This window comes from Podarcis pityusensis (assembly GCF_964106645.2).
Source record: "Podarcis pityusensis genome assembly, chromosome: 7".
Taxonomy (NCBI): Eukaryota; Metazoa; Chordata; class Lepidosauria; order Squamata; family Lacertidae; genus Podarcis; species Podarcis pityusensis.
The window spans coordinates 79,438,094-79,452,338 of record NC_138031.1 but is presented as its reverse complement, the minus strand read 5'-3'; positions in this window follow the sequence as shown (position 1 = coordinate 79,452,338).

Genomic DNA, 14,245 nt, shown 5'->3' with positions numbered 1-14,245 from the left:
GTGCCTCAACGATGTGGCTTGTTTCTCCCTCTGCACAGTATCTGACGGCAGAGTGGGGTGGCGGTTTCACTCAGAGGTATATCACTGGTGAAACCGCCTGCTCCTGAGTCCCTCTGCTAGCAGTCCCTGTTGGAGGGAGCCAAGGAATCTTTACTTCCTCCAGCGAGCGTTGCTAGCAGAGAGACTTAGGAGAGGCGGTGGTCTCACCAGCGATATACAGCTGAGTGAAGCTGACATTGCAATCTGCTCCTCATACTGGCTCTGGGCGATATATTGATGTATCGTCAAGGCCTACCACCCAGTGATCTACCATACCTGCTGCCAGCACAATGAGGAGTAAGCAAGTTTGAAAGGATAACTTCATATACTCGAGATGGCAAATGGTATACCGTATTTTTCGCTCTATTGGACGCAGTTTTTCCCCTCCAAAAATTGAGGGGAAATGTGCGTGCATCCTATGGAGCAAATGCAGGCTTGTGCCTCCTCTGGCAGGGAGAGGCTGCACAGGGCTATGGCTTCTTTAGCTCCATGCAGCCTCTCCCGGCAGGGAGAGATTGTGTGGGGCTAAAGAGGAAGCCAAAGCAGAGAGCGGGATCCATCCCGCACACTGCCTTGGCTTGTTCCATAGCTGCGCGCAATCCCTCCGGCAGGGAGAGGCTGCACGGGGCTAAAGAGGAAGCCAAAACAGCGAGCGGGATCCATCCCGCTCGCTGCCTTGGCTTGTTCCATAGCTGCGCGCAACCCCTCCGGCAGGGAGAGGCTGCACAGGGCTATGGCTTGAGATTGCGCGGGGCTAAAGAGGAAGCCAAAGCTGCCTTGGCTTGTGCCATAGCCGCGCGCAACCCCTCCGGCAGGGAGAGGTTCTGCGCAGCCTGTACGCTGCTCTTTGGGGCGGGGAGGGGAGATTTTTTTCCTTGATTTCCCCCCCTAAAAACTGGGTGCGCCCTATGGTGCGAAAAATACGGTATATGATCCCTTTCGCGGCTTCAGTCTCAGTGTGGCAGATGCATCCACAAGGGGAGCCAGAGATCCAACCCAATTGGCCATACAATAATTTTACCTTGACTGGGTTGCAAATGATCAGCACACCATTGCAACTGCTGCAAGATTACTGGATCTCTAACTACCTTTCACATTGGCTGAAGCCAGAAGGATACTACTTATTCAAGACAGGAGGAGAAAACCTTTCAGCTCAAGGGCCACATTCCCTCATAGTTTTTTTTAAAAAATAAAATTTTATTAATTTTCCAAAAATAACAAAAAAACAACAACGCATAAAGAAAAAAAACCATAAACAAATTTTTAAATCATATTTTTTTGCTTGACTTCCCTCCACTCCCCTCTTGTTTCCATTGTTTTATGCTTGTTCATGCACGCCTGTAAAACCTTATATTCTTAACAATCCAATTTTAAAATCTTCATCATCTTACTACAAGTGACTTTTGAAAGTTATACTCATGTAGAAATCTATACACAAAGCTTTAAAAATATGCATTAAACATTTGCCCCCTTTAAAAAAGAAACAAAAAGTCCTCTTTCTTTCTTGGGTTTCAAGTTGACTACCGTATTTTTCGTCCTATAGGACGCACTTTTCCCCCTCCAAAAATGAAGGGGAAATGTGTGTGCGTCCTATGGGGCGAATGCAGGCTTTCGCTGAAGCCTGGAGAGCGAGAGGGGTCAGTGCACAAGGCTTGCGGGCAGCAGCCTGCAGCCCACAAACTCGGGGGACAGCGGGGAGGCACAGCGCCGCCATCCCGTTGTTCCCTGACCTGGTTTGGATTCCCCGACCTGGTTTGGTGTGGGGGGGGAATAAAGGAAATTTCCCCCCTTTATTTCCCCCCCCCCCGAAAACTAGGTGCGTCCTATGGGCCGGTGCGCCCTATGGGACGAAAAATACGGTAATTTGTCCTGCATAGTTCAATAATTTATTTTGCCGATCTTCTTTGGCAGAGGCCTCTTCCTTCTGTAGGGGCTCACATTTCCCTCATAGTTAATGTTCCAGACTAATGGCGGGGGGGGGGGATGGACAAGGCTACCCACACATAAGCTCATAAACACACACGTGCACACTCATTCATTCATTTACACACATTCATTCATTTTCTCACTCTCCCCCCCCCCCACGTGCAATTAAGCTTGGAAATTAAGCTTGCCACACAATTAAGAATTGCCTTTCCAGGAGCGAACTGACTCTTGTTTCTGTGGCTAGGTGTATTTCTGCCTCTCATCGCATTTTTTGGTCTCAGTCTCATTTCTCCCCACCTCCACCTGCCTCTTGCTTCAACTTTTGGTGCTGAAATTCTATAAGCAGGTGAATGCTTCTGAGCACAATGAGGACAGTTGCCAAACAAGAAAAGCTGTGGTAGAAAACATGAATGCACTGACTGGTCTGTTGAAAGTCGTCATTGCCGCCCCCCCCCCCCCGCCCTGATTTGTTCCATAAGAAAACTTAAAAGGCAATAAAAGTTGTTAGTAATTCTGAAGAGTTCTGAAAGAACAGAAGGAAATGTTTGAAGCTGAGGGGTGGAAAAAACAACAGTCTTTGTTCTTTAAGCATCAAGGACCAGAATTGTGATTTCTGGAGAGAACCAATTTGGATGAAATCATAAAGAGCTACCTGTGTCACGCAATATCCAAAGCAGACATTCTTCACTTTGCATATTCATGATAATTGTGTGTGTTTTTTGGCTGTTCTTGCAATAAAAGGGGGCAGTGTTTTTCAAACTGTTGGGATCCCCTTCTGAACATACGCTGCCTTCTGGGGATCCATGCCAGTTACCTTTGCTGTGTGGAAATTCTAATGGTCAAGTATGTGCATTGACATGAACACAACCCTGAGGACAGTGGTAAATACTCTGCTAACGGTTCTTTAAGTTGGAGTCCCCTTGGTCCCATTTTCTTGCCAGGTGATCCAAGGCATTAGAGCTGTACACCTTTCCAGCCGTACTCTAGATCGCCTTGCACAGAATATTCCTGTATTGCAGGGGGCTGGACTAGATTACCCTTGTGGTCCCTTCCAACTCTACAGTTCTCTGATCCTCACATCCATCAATTTTTATCTCAAAAGGCTACATTTGGGCAAAACTGGTGGGGGGACCAAAACGTCTAGGTGACAAGCACACCCCAATCCCTGCTAAAATGAAAGCAAAAGAAGAGAACAAAAATTAAAAACTATTGCTGCATAGCAGGAAAAACAACAACCCCATTTTGCACCCATGCAAGATGAAAAACTGAGTTTAGAAAATAGCTATTTTAAAAAATCGCAAACAACCGGACACACAGACAGACAGCAATTTCTTTTGATGTAAATGACCACATCTAACTTTCTTTTCATTATTAGACTCTAACTCAAGGCTGAGTGCTAAAGCGATAGCATGATGTTACTAGGCAACGGTGCCAGGCAACGGCACACAGTCTGGGTGGCTAACCACAGCTCCTTGACAATTCCCAAATTCAAAACAAAATTGTCTGGAACGGAAGTGCCTTTCGAAGCTTTGATTCCCCCCCCCCCTCTTCAAAAAAATAAAATAAATGAAGCAGAAAGAAGATACGACTTTGTTTATAAGAAAACACAAGAAAACAGCAAAAGTGTTTTCAGGGAGGGACAGCAGAAGGAATAAACATTTATTTTGCAAAATCTTTTTATATTTGTTCTTTAGAGTGGGAGAGGTCTGAAGATCAAAAGAACCGTGGTACTTCCAGAAAACCAGACCACACACCCCTCTGGGTCTACAGTATAACTAGGGTCACGGGTGGTGCTGTGCTGCTCTCAGTCACAATATCCATAGAGGAATGTTGCTCAAAACAGGATAGCTTCTTTTTTGAATACTGATTTCTGCCTTTCTGATTTTGTATTCAGGTGTGCTCAGTGACCTGGTGCTGATGTTTACGAGATCTAGGAACAGGCTCGTGTGCGCCCTTCCCTTTCCCTTACTCCACCTTTCCTGGTTTTTACCTGGGGCAACCCGGTCAGTCGGGCAGAGTACAAATAATAATTATTCTTACAATGATTTACATGGTCTTTGCAATGTTAAATACATGCAATTGTGTTAACCATGGCCAATTATCAAGACCAAGTTCTGGAAACTAGACTCAAGCCCCCGTTTCAGAGTGCTTTATATCGCAAATGGATTGTTCAGATGTGGTTTTTATGTCCACATATGATTGACTCTTGAGAGTCCCATGGACTGCAAGAAGATCAAACCTCTCCATTCTTAAGGAAATCAGCCCTGAGTGCTCACTGGAAGGACAGATCCTGAAGCTGAGGCTCCAATACTTCGGCCACCTCATAAGAAGAGAAGACTCCCTGGGAAAGACCCTGATGTTGGCAAAGATGGAGGGCACAAGGAGACGGGGACGACAGAGGATGACAGAGGACGAGATGGTTGGATAGTGTTCTCGAAGCTACCAGCATGAGTTTGACCAAAATGTGGGAGGCAGTGGAAGACAGGAGTGCCTGGCGTGCTCTGGTCCATTGGGTCACGAAGAGTCGGACATGACTAAACAACAACAACAATGATTGGCTTGTTAGCTTCTACATATCCTGTTTGGATATTTGATGCTATTCTGCCACTTGTCATTTTGCACAAGTGTGTTGAGCTTGATGGAGAGGGTCAGGGCTGGGCTGCTTTGTCCCCTCCCTCAGTTACTCTTCTCTTTTCCATTCTGGGCATTTGTGCAGGTATTTCTGTATCAAGGTGTGCACACCTTTTCAAAATCCCTCCCCAAAGTATGCAAGAGCAAATTTAACCAGCCCTTGCCCTTATATAAAAACTTCTCATTAAGGAAAGTGGAGGTTTGCAGTATCATTTCCAGTCAGCATTAAAAACAAACAAACAAAAAACACACAATACTGAGGCAGTGTTAGAAACTGAGATATGAAAGCTAGGAGCTAAATGGCACCTTAAACCTAGGTTATGGGCGCAGCAGCGTAATGTCTAGACACACTTTTTAGTAACAAGAATACAAAGCTGAAATTGAATGAACTGCAGCTAAACCCTTATGTTCTTTTTTCACTTGGTCTAACCTGCATCTGAAGATGGCAAAAAATAAAGCCATGCTTCCTTTGCCCACCCCCCCCCTAATATTCTTAAGAGGGTCTCTTCTCGAGTCTTCAGTGAGTGGCTGGAAGTAGAAAGGCAGAAAAAGGTCCTCCTTTCCTTCCACTCTGCAGACAAGCCCTGGATTCTCCCTACACCTCCTTTCCTTCATATATCTTTTTGGCACCACAATTAACACATATTACAGGCCTGTGCAACTGTTGGCAGAGACACCCACTTTGAGTGTCCAGTTCACAAACCTAAGACTTAAGGGTCCTTCAGTGACCCCACTCCAAAAATTGCTTTGATTTTAAGCATCACTGTGAGAGTCTGAGGTAGATAACACTTTAACATGCAATACTTAAACCACCGTAACTAACTGGCTAGTATATTTCAAATTAATGTACTTTTAATATATGATATGCTTTTAAACAAGACAACTAAAACCTGAACAAAACATGTTGGGTTGAAAAGAAAACAAAGAAAAAGTTTCCAGGTCCTCAATCCATGCATTTTTTACTTGGGAGGAAACCAAATTGAACTCGGTTGAAATTTCCTTCTGAGTAACAGGCAGATCCAGATTGAAAACAACCCAATTGCTTCTTGTTTCTTATATATTGCATTTTATTGTATTACAGTTTGAATTCCTTAACATTGTAAAGCACAGTGCATTAGAGTTGCTAAACAGACAGAAAAATCATAAAGTGGTCCACCAAGATGCTCAGTGGTTTTCAAATGGACTCTGGATGGGAAGTTCGGAAACCACATTCTGCCTAGTTCTCCTTCTACATCCCACATGTGTGAAATTCCACCCAAGGTTTAATTTCTCCTGTGCAATTAATTACCCCTCCCCCCTCCTTGAGAGGGAAGGAAGAAAGCAAGAATAGAACAGAGGCAGGCGCATGGGCCAATCAAGGCTGGCTGAATTCAGGGCGCTCCAGAGGCAGCCTGGCAGCTGGTTAAACTCTCCTTACCCAGCCCCTTATTGGAGCGTCCCCTTCTGCACTGAGGATGAAAGAGAAATGCAAAAAAATGAACAGGCTCTCTCTCTCTCTCTCTCTCTCTCTTTCTCTCTCTCTCTGCAAGCATTCACTGGATTTCTCCTCTTCTTCTCCTCCTCTCCTCACAGGATGCCCCCCTCCTTTGCAGAGTGTCCCTGTCATTTTCAGAATTTGCTTCAGGAGCTCACAAGCCCATTCCTCCAGCAGTTTCAAGGAGGACTGCCATGATCTTTGTTTCCTGTCCCTTTTCAGTGGGTGAGACTGATGGGGAAGGGAGGGAGGGAAAAGGCAGCTGTATTCCTAAACCTAAAGGTAAAGGTAAAGGTACCCCTGCCCGTACGGGCCAGTCGTGTCCGACTCTAGGGTTGTGCGCCCATCTCACTTAAGAGGCCGGGGGCCAGTGCTGTCCGGAGACACTTCCGGGTCACGTGGCCAGCGTGACGAAGCTGCTCTGGCGAGCCAGCACCAGCGCAGTACACGGAAACGCCGTTATATATATATACCGCTATAAAGCAGTACCTATTTATCTACTTGCACTTAAGGGTGCTTTCGAACTGCTAGGTGGGCAGGAGCTGGGACCGAAAGACAGGAGCTCACCCTGCCGCGGGGATTTGAACCGCATTCCTAAGCCTAAGGGCAGCCAATTTCAGGCTGCCAAAAGGGAAACTAAGGCCAGCTGAGAGGTGGCACCTATCAATTTGCCTGATGCTGCAGAGATCTCCTGGAAGTCTCATGCTGAGGAATTTCTCCTTCCACAACCTCAGCACCAGCAGTGCTGTGCCCAGAGCTCAGAAACTGCTCGCACTAAAGAAATTCCCTTTTGCAAAATGCACCTAGAACAATGGGAGTTTCCAACCCTGTACTGAGGTCTTGAACAAGAATAATATTTAGCTATATAAATCTGATGTTTGATTGGTGTATATATATATAATACACAATTCCCATAGCCCCTATAACTATTAACAGTATAGCCAGGCATTTTACACACACACAGCCCCCACAACACCAATGAACTACAGGAATTCCAACAGAGAGATCTCACTCAAAACCTGCAGTCTCAGGCACTTTGTGAGAAGATGCATCTTGCAGCCTAGCTAAGATTGGTCTCCTCCAAACATAATTTACACATGCCTATCCAGAACTGGACCATAAAGAAGGCTCATCACCGAACAATTGATGCTTTTGAATTATGGTGCTGGAGGAGAAGATCAAACCTATCCATTCTTAAGAAAATCAGCCCTGAGTGCTCACTGGAAGGACAGATCCTGAAGCTGAGGCTCCAATAGTTTGGCCACCTCACGAGAAGAGAAGACCTCCATGGAAAAGACCCTGATGTTGGGAAAGATTGAGGGCACAAGGAGAAGGGGACGGCAGAGAACGAGATGGTTGGACAGTGTTCTCAAAGCTACTAACATGAGTTTGACCAAACTGCAGGAGGCAGTGGAAGACAGGAGTGCCTGGTGTGCTCTGGTCCATGGGGTCACGAAGAGGTGGACATGACTAAACAACAACAGCAACAACAAAGGTGTGCTGGCCGCTATCCTAATCATCATTATATAGATAGATAGATAGATAGATGATAGATAGATGATAGATCTCTCTCTCTCTCTCTGTGTATGTGTGTGTGTGTGTGTGTGTGTGTGTGTGTGTATATATATATATATATATATATATATATATATATGACAGATTCATGAAGGATAGCACTATCAACAGCTATTAGCCTCCAAAGCTAAACATACAAAGCTTCAACATACAAAGGCTATATCAGATGCTGAGGACAAGTAACATGGTCATTGCATTTATGACCTGCGCATAAGCTCCCAGACATACCTAATTAACTGCTGCTGGAAGCCAAATGCTGAACTAATGTGGACCTTATTTTCATCTAATTTTTATGTACACACATATAATAACCGGGAAAATATATAAGGGAAAACCATTCCAGAGCTCACTTTTTGCATACACATTAGCTCAGTTCTGCAGAGGAAAGGCACTGAATATGTATGGAGCTGCTCCACATTCATTAGAAGCGAAGAAGTCTCTAGGCAGAGCCCATAATGAACTTCTCCTTCTAAAAGATTAATTCTTGGGAATGAATGGATGTGCTCAACCATAGCTAGGTTTCCCGCCCCCTGCAGGTGGGATTCAGCCAGCTGAATACTTCCAATAAATCCTATGCCCCAAGGAAACATTACAAGCCAGGTCTACAGAATGTATGACCCACCAAGCTGAACGTGGCCCACTAACTACTAATTATGGTCCGCAGATGCTTGACAAGCTCCATCCTATTTTTCCAATCCCAAACAAGCAGGTGGTTTATGAAATCTTCAGTGAATTAGTAGATCACGTGCTATGCATGCTTGCTACAAACTCCAGCAACAGTAGAAGCTTTGAAGAATTGGGCATCATGTTGACTAAAGTGTCCAGAAACCCATTCTTCTATTTAAGGAGAGTGGACAGCATCTGTAGAAGCGCCAGAATTATTCGCCTTCTTGCCCAAAGTATCTGTAACAGATCTCAGAACTGGTCAAACCCACAGAAATAAGCAAAAGGATCAATTTCTTTCACCTGCTACACAGAACTGTTCAACAACCATCTTTTGGACCTTTTCCTGCCACTTTCTGAGTGAAAAAGAAATGGTCACAACAAAAGGAAGAAGAGTCATTAGTGGTATGGAGAAAAGAGAGGCAGCTCTTGTGAGGAGGGATGTATGTGTGAAACCAAGTGTTGCAGTTTGATACTGAGCTGTTCACCAGGGGTGGGGGACAGGAATTGAGTTAGGCCTCGTCCACAACTCAATTTGCTTCACTGTTTTCCACTAAATCAGACAAAATGGCATTTGGGTTTTCCGTGGACTGCCATTTGTTGTGCTAAAAGATAGAGAAAACTTTGGTGATGGTCTAATGAAAAATACAAATAAAATCTATGAGAAGGATGCACAATTTTTTGTGCAGCTTCTTTTCCATGAATGCTTTGACTCATTACCTATTATAAATTCAAAAAAATTTTTAGGGGAACGTTAAACTAATCACCTTCAATTTACATGCAGTCAAGAATCCGAATACAAAAATCAGGTAAGTGTAACTTAACACAGAAGTAATTTTTGAGGCAATACAAATTACGTTTCCTATTACATAAAGCCATCTAAAAACCAAACGTTCCAATGACATTTCAGATTTCTGTGTTTTACTAAAACTGCAACCTACACTTTTGCTACTTTCCAGGGAAAGCTTCATTAACTTTCAAGGCCACGTTCAGGCCAAAAGAAAACAACATTTTCTTTAGAGATCTACTAATGATTTCCATAATCATGCTAATGCTGGTTAATAGTTGGAACAGAAGCTTGTGTGGCTCATTTAAAACATAATGGTTGTGATTCTGCGAGTCAATTAGCAGTCTTGTTGTATTTCAGGGCAAAGAAGTGCATCCAGCCAAAATATGGGAAAACAAAATCCACAAGTTCTGTAAAATATCACATAACCTGTAAGGCATGGTCCTGCTACCATTTCAATCCTCATTGATTTCAGAGAAACAATTTAAGGTAATGTTTAGTTCTCACACTGAAACTATGGGATTAGAAGTAAGACTATCATCAAATTAAAGAACTCTCAAGTCAGTTAATCATATTAGTTTCAGCCAACTGAATTTGTATATGAGTAAGCAAAATAGTTCTGAAGAATACTTTGCATGTACAGTGGTACCTCGGGTTAAGTACTTAATTCGTTCCGGAGGTCTGTACTTAACCTGAAACTGTTCTTAACCTGAAGCACCACTTTAGCTAATGGGGCCTCCTGCTGCCGCCGCACTGCCGGAGCACGATTTCTGTTCTTATCCTGAAGCAAAGTTCTTAACCTGAAGCACTATTTCTGGGTTAGCGGAGTATGTAACCTGAGGTGTATGTAACCTGAAGCATATGTAACCCGAGGTACCACTGTAGATTGGGGCGGGGAACCTGTGCTCCTTCAGATGTTGGTGAACTGTAACTCCCATCATTCCTCACTCCTGGTGATCCTGGCTGGGACTATTAGGAACTAGAGGTCATTAATACGTGGAAGGCAACAGGTTCCCCATCCATTTTAGAATATGACTTCTACAGTGGTACCTCGGGTTAAGTACTTAATTCGTTCCGGAGGTCCGTTCTTAACCTGAAACTGTTCTTAACCTGAAGACCACTTTAGCTAATGGGGCCTCCTGCTGCTGCCGCGCCGCCGGAGCATGATTTCTGTTCTCATCCTGAAGCAAAGTTCTTAACCTGAAGCACTATTTCTGGGTTAGCGGAGTCTGTAACCTGAAGCGTATGTAACCTGAAGCGTATGCAACCTGAGGTACCACTGTAGAGTGCACAAAGAAGCATTACTTTGTGTTTGAAGGAGAAGTAGGAATTCCTCTTAAGATGATGCTTTGCTGTCAACAGTTTTTATAAAGGGTGTTAGGGGACTGGTAGTGACCAGAAGGATGTCTAAACAAAAAGTACCGTTTTTTTTGCTCTGTAAGACTCACTTTTTCCCTCCTAAAAAGTAAGCGGAAATGTGTGTGCATCCTATGCGAATGTGTGTGCGTCTTATGCGAATGCAGGCTGCGCAGCTATCACAGAAGCCACTGAGCAGCAATCCCTCTTGCTGTTCTGGCTTCTGAGATTCAGAGTATTTGTTTTCTTGTTTTCCTCCTCCAAAAACTAGGTGCATCTTGTGATCTGGTGCGTCTTATAGAGCGAAAAATACGGTATTTGATTGCTGGAAAAATGAAAGCTAGCCTAGGCTCTCACAGAAAGGAGCTCCACAAAATGGGAGCAGCCACCGAGAAGGTCTCTCATGTCCTCATCAAACATGCCTGTGAAGTTGGCAGGACTGAGAGAAAGGCCTCCCCAGAAGATCTTAAAGCCCAAGCAGGCTCATATACGCAGATGTTATCTTACATATACCCTGGACCCAAGCATAGGGCTGTGTAAGTCACTTTCAATTGTGCCCCAAAACAGACTGGTAGCTGGTCGAGTTTCTTTTGCCCCTGCTTGACTGGAGCTGGTCAGCAATCTGGCCACAGCATCTTGGACCTGCTGAAGTTTCCAAACACTTCTCCAAGGCAGTGTTAGAAACTGAGATATGAAAGCTAGGAGCTAAATGGCACCTTAAACCCAGGTTATGGGCCCAACAACAGAATATCTAGGCGCGCTTTTTTTAATAACAAGAATACAAAGCTGAAAATGAACGAACTGCAGCCAAAATATTATGTCCATTTTTCACATGATCTAGTCCTTCCCCTGCCCATCCCCCTAATATTCTTAAGAGGGTCTCTTCTCCAGTCTTCAGAGAGTAGATAGAAGTGAGGAGGAAGAAAAAGGTCCCCCTTTCCTTCCACTCTACAGTTTTAATCTGAAATCTTAGGCACGGTATTGCACCCAGAGCTCAGAAACTGCTTGTCCTAATGAAATTCCATGTCACAAAATGCTCCTAAAACAATGGGAGTTTAAAACACTGTTCCAAAGGTAGCCCCATGTAGAGCATATTACAGTAATGCACACATGTTATAACTAAGGCATGTGTTACCATGGTCTGATCAGACATCTTTAGGAACCAGTTTTAAACATACAAACACACTCCTGGCCACCACTGAAACCTTGGCATCTAGGCTCTGGGTTTAATCCAGGAGAAATGTAAAGCTAAATAACCTCTCCACCCAGCACAGCACCACAATGGGGAAGAAAACTGCATCCATCATCCGAAGAGCAGAGAGGGCACAATGCCACCTGGCACTACCACACTGGCCTTGGGAGGGGCACTAAAAAATTGCTCAAGGCAGCCAGACTCAACCAGTGATTTGCTGCAACTTCTGCTGTAGCATGAGAATGGAAGAAGAATTTTCTGTAAGCAGGGAAGCACCTTTGGAACTAACCTCATGAGTAAGATTCCTAAAAACTCCTAAGATTTGCCTAGAACATAGCTCAGCTGAACTATTTTTGTCTTTTAATTTCGGAGCCAATTTTCCCCATCTGTGCGTCACCCACAAATCTGATTATATTCTGGCTCCTTAGCTAAAAGCAGAACTTTACCTCTCATCAAAATAAAGCCATCACATATTTGCTTTTTCAAATCTCCATCTTCACACTGAGAAAGCAAATTCTAACTTTAATTAAAGTAATCCATCAGTGGTATAGAGGAGACTGGGATCTAAATGACTCTCTCTATTACCTGGCGATGGTTCATATGAGCTCAACAACTGTACTAAGGCAAGAGTCCCAAGAGAACTGCTACCCACACATGGTTCAGCCTCCACAAAGGCTACATAGCAATCTACCACAGCTATGTCTGTCTGGAAGGAGAAATGACTGTACTGCCTCCTTCCCAGTCTTGTCCACTACAATACTGATAAAATAATTTCAGAACTATTGACTGAGCTGGTAAAAAGGTGCATTTAAAAAAGGGTAAAGGACCCCTGACAGTTAAGTCCAGTCGCAAACGACTCTGAAGTTGCGGTGCTCATCATGCTTTACTGGCCGAGGGAGCCGGCGTTTGTCCGCAGAGTTTTTTCTGGGTCATGTGGCCAGCATGACCAAGCTGCTTCTGGCGAAACCAGAGCAGCGCACGGAAACGCCGTTTACCTTCCTGCCGGAGCAGTACCTATTTATCTACTTGCACTCTGATGTGCTTTTGAACGGCTAGGTTGGCAGGAGCTGGGACCGAGCAACAGGAGCTCACCCCGTCACGGGGATTCGAACCGCCGACCTTCCGATCGGCAAGCCCTGGGCTCAGTGGTTTAGACCACAGCGCCACCCGCGTCCCTAAAAAAAAGGTGCATTACGGTAGGTTAGATGCCATCTTCCACTGGTGTAGATGCGAGCTTGGTGGTAAGGGCTGCTACCAGCAGGGATCCTGTTCTTTTCACAGCTGTATGAGTGGCATAATTTCAACAGCTGTACTTTCCCCAGCAAAAAGACAGACACAGTGCTTTGGGTGGGGGGTGGGGAATCTAGTACCTGCTGACATGCCGCCTATTTTGCAGGTGTTCAAAGGAGTCTGCCAGGTCTGGAAAGGGGCCAGCCCTATAGGGAGTTAACTTCCTTACGCAAGTACGGAGTGAAGGAGAACTGTTGCACTTATGAATAGAGAGCAGGAGTATAACACAAGCGTTTTTAACCTGGCATTGTTTCTCCCCCTCCTCTCCCCACTTCACAAAACATATACAGGTTTGATCTAACAGTTGGCGTCAAAAACAAAGGCTTACTTGTTATCTGTGTTTGCTGCTCTCTCTAGTCCTGTATTCTAAAGGTTTTGCTTATTTCATGTATTTACTATTCAGTAGACAGGTCTAAAAACAAAAGAAGTTGGCTTACAATATTTATGAAATGCAAGTGGTATAGCTTTAGTATGACAGTGTACAATTACAATTAATAGAAAATAGGGGGTGAACCAAATTTGTAACAGAACAGGGTATCAGGGAGCTGCATGAGGATTGCCATTGGAAATTCAGCTAAACCCACCTTTGATGGTTTCTAGGTACGCCCCAAGACATTTTTATTTTGCCATGCTTTTAATCATTTTTTTGGATAACTATTAACCCTTCTCAATCGATGCCATTTGAGAGACGGTTGCAAGAATTTTTATTGCTTCCAGGTTTTACTTTATTCAGATGTATATTTAACACATGTAACCTTTCTGAAGGTCAGAAGGCGACATAAAAACAAATTTACTGTATAATGCTGAAAAGATTTGCAAATAAATAATTTCAGCCTTACTCACAAAAAGCTCTGTTAATAAATACACATGATAAAACATAGGCAAGATGGCATCTACTGACTCTGATAGCACCCATTAACAAAAAGTTTTTGAGTAAGACTGCACCATGTTAAATGTATATGAGAATATGGTACAGGTAAGATGAGAGAGAGAGAGAATTCTCTTTACACTTTGGCACATCATTATCCGCCAACAGATACATTAATTATGAAATAAGCTCTGATCAGAATTTTGAAATAGCACATACACACATCCTAAACACCATGGAAACTGAGAAAGAGGCGCATCACCCAAAAATCATCATTATCACTACAGAAATTCAGTGATGTTTTTGGATAATTGTAATCAAAGATGTCAACAATCAAAGATGTCAACAAATTTGGTAATTCCTTGTCCGGCTCATAATGCTTGGTTATATTAGAAATCATGTATTAGGCAGGCCTAGCCGCCCTATATTGTTTTAGAAACTTGC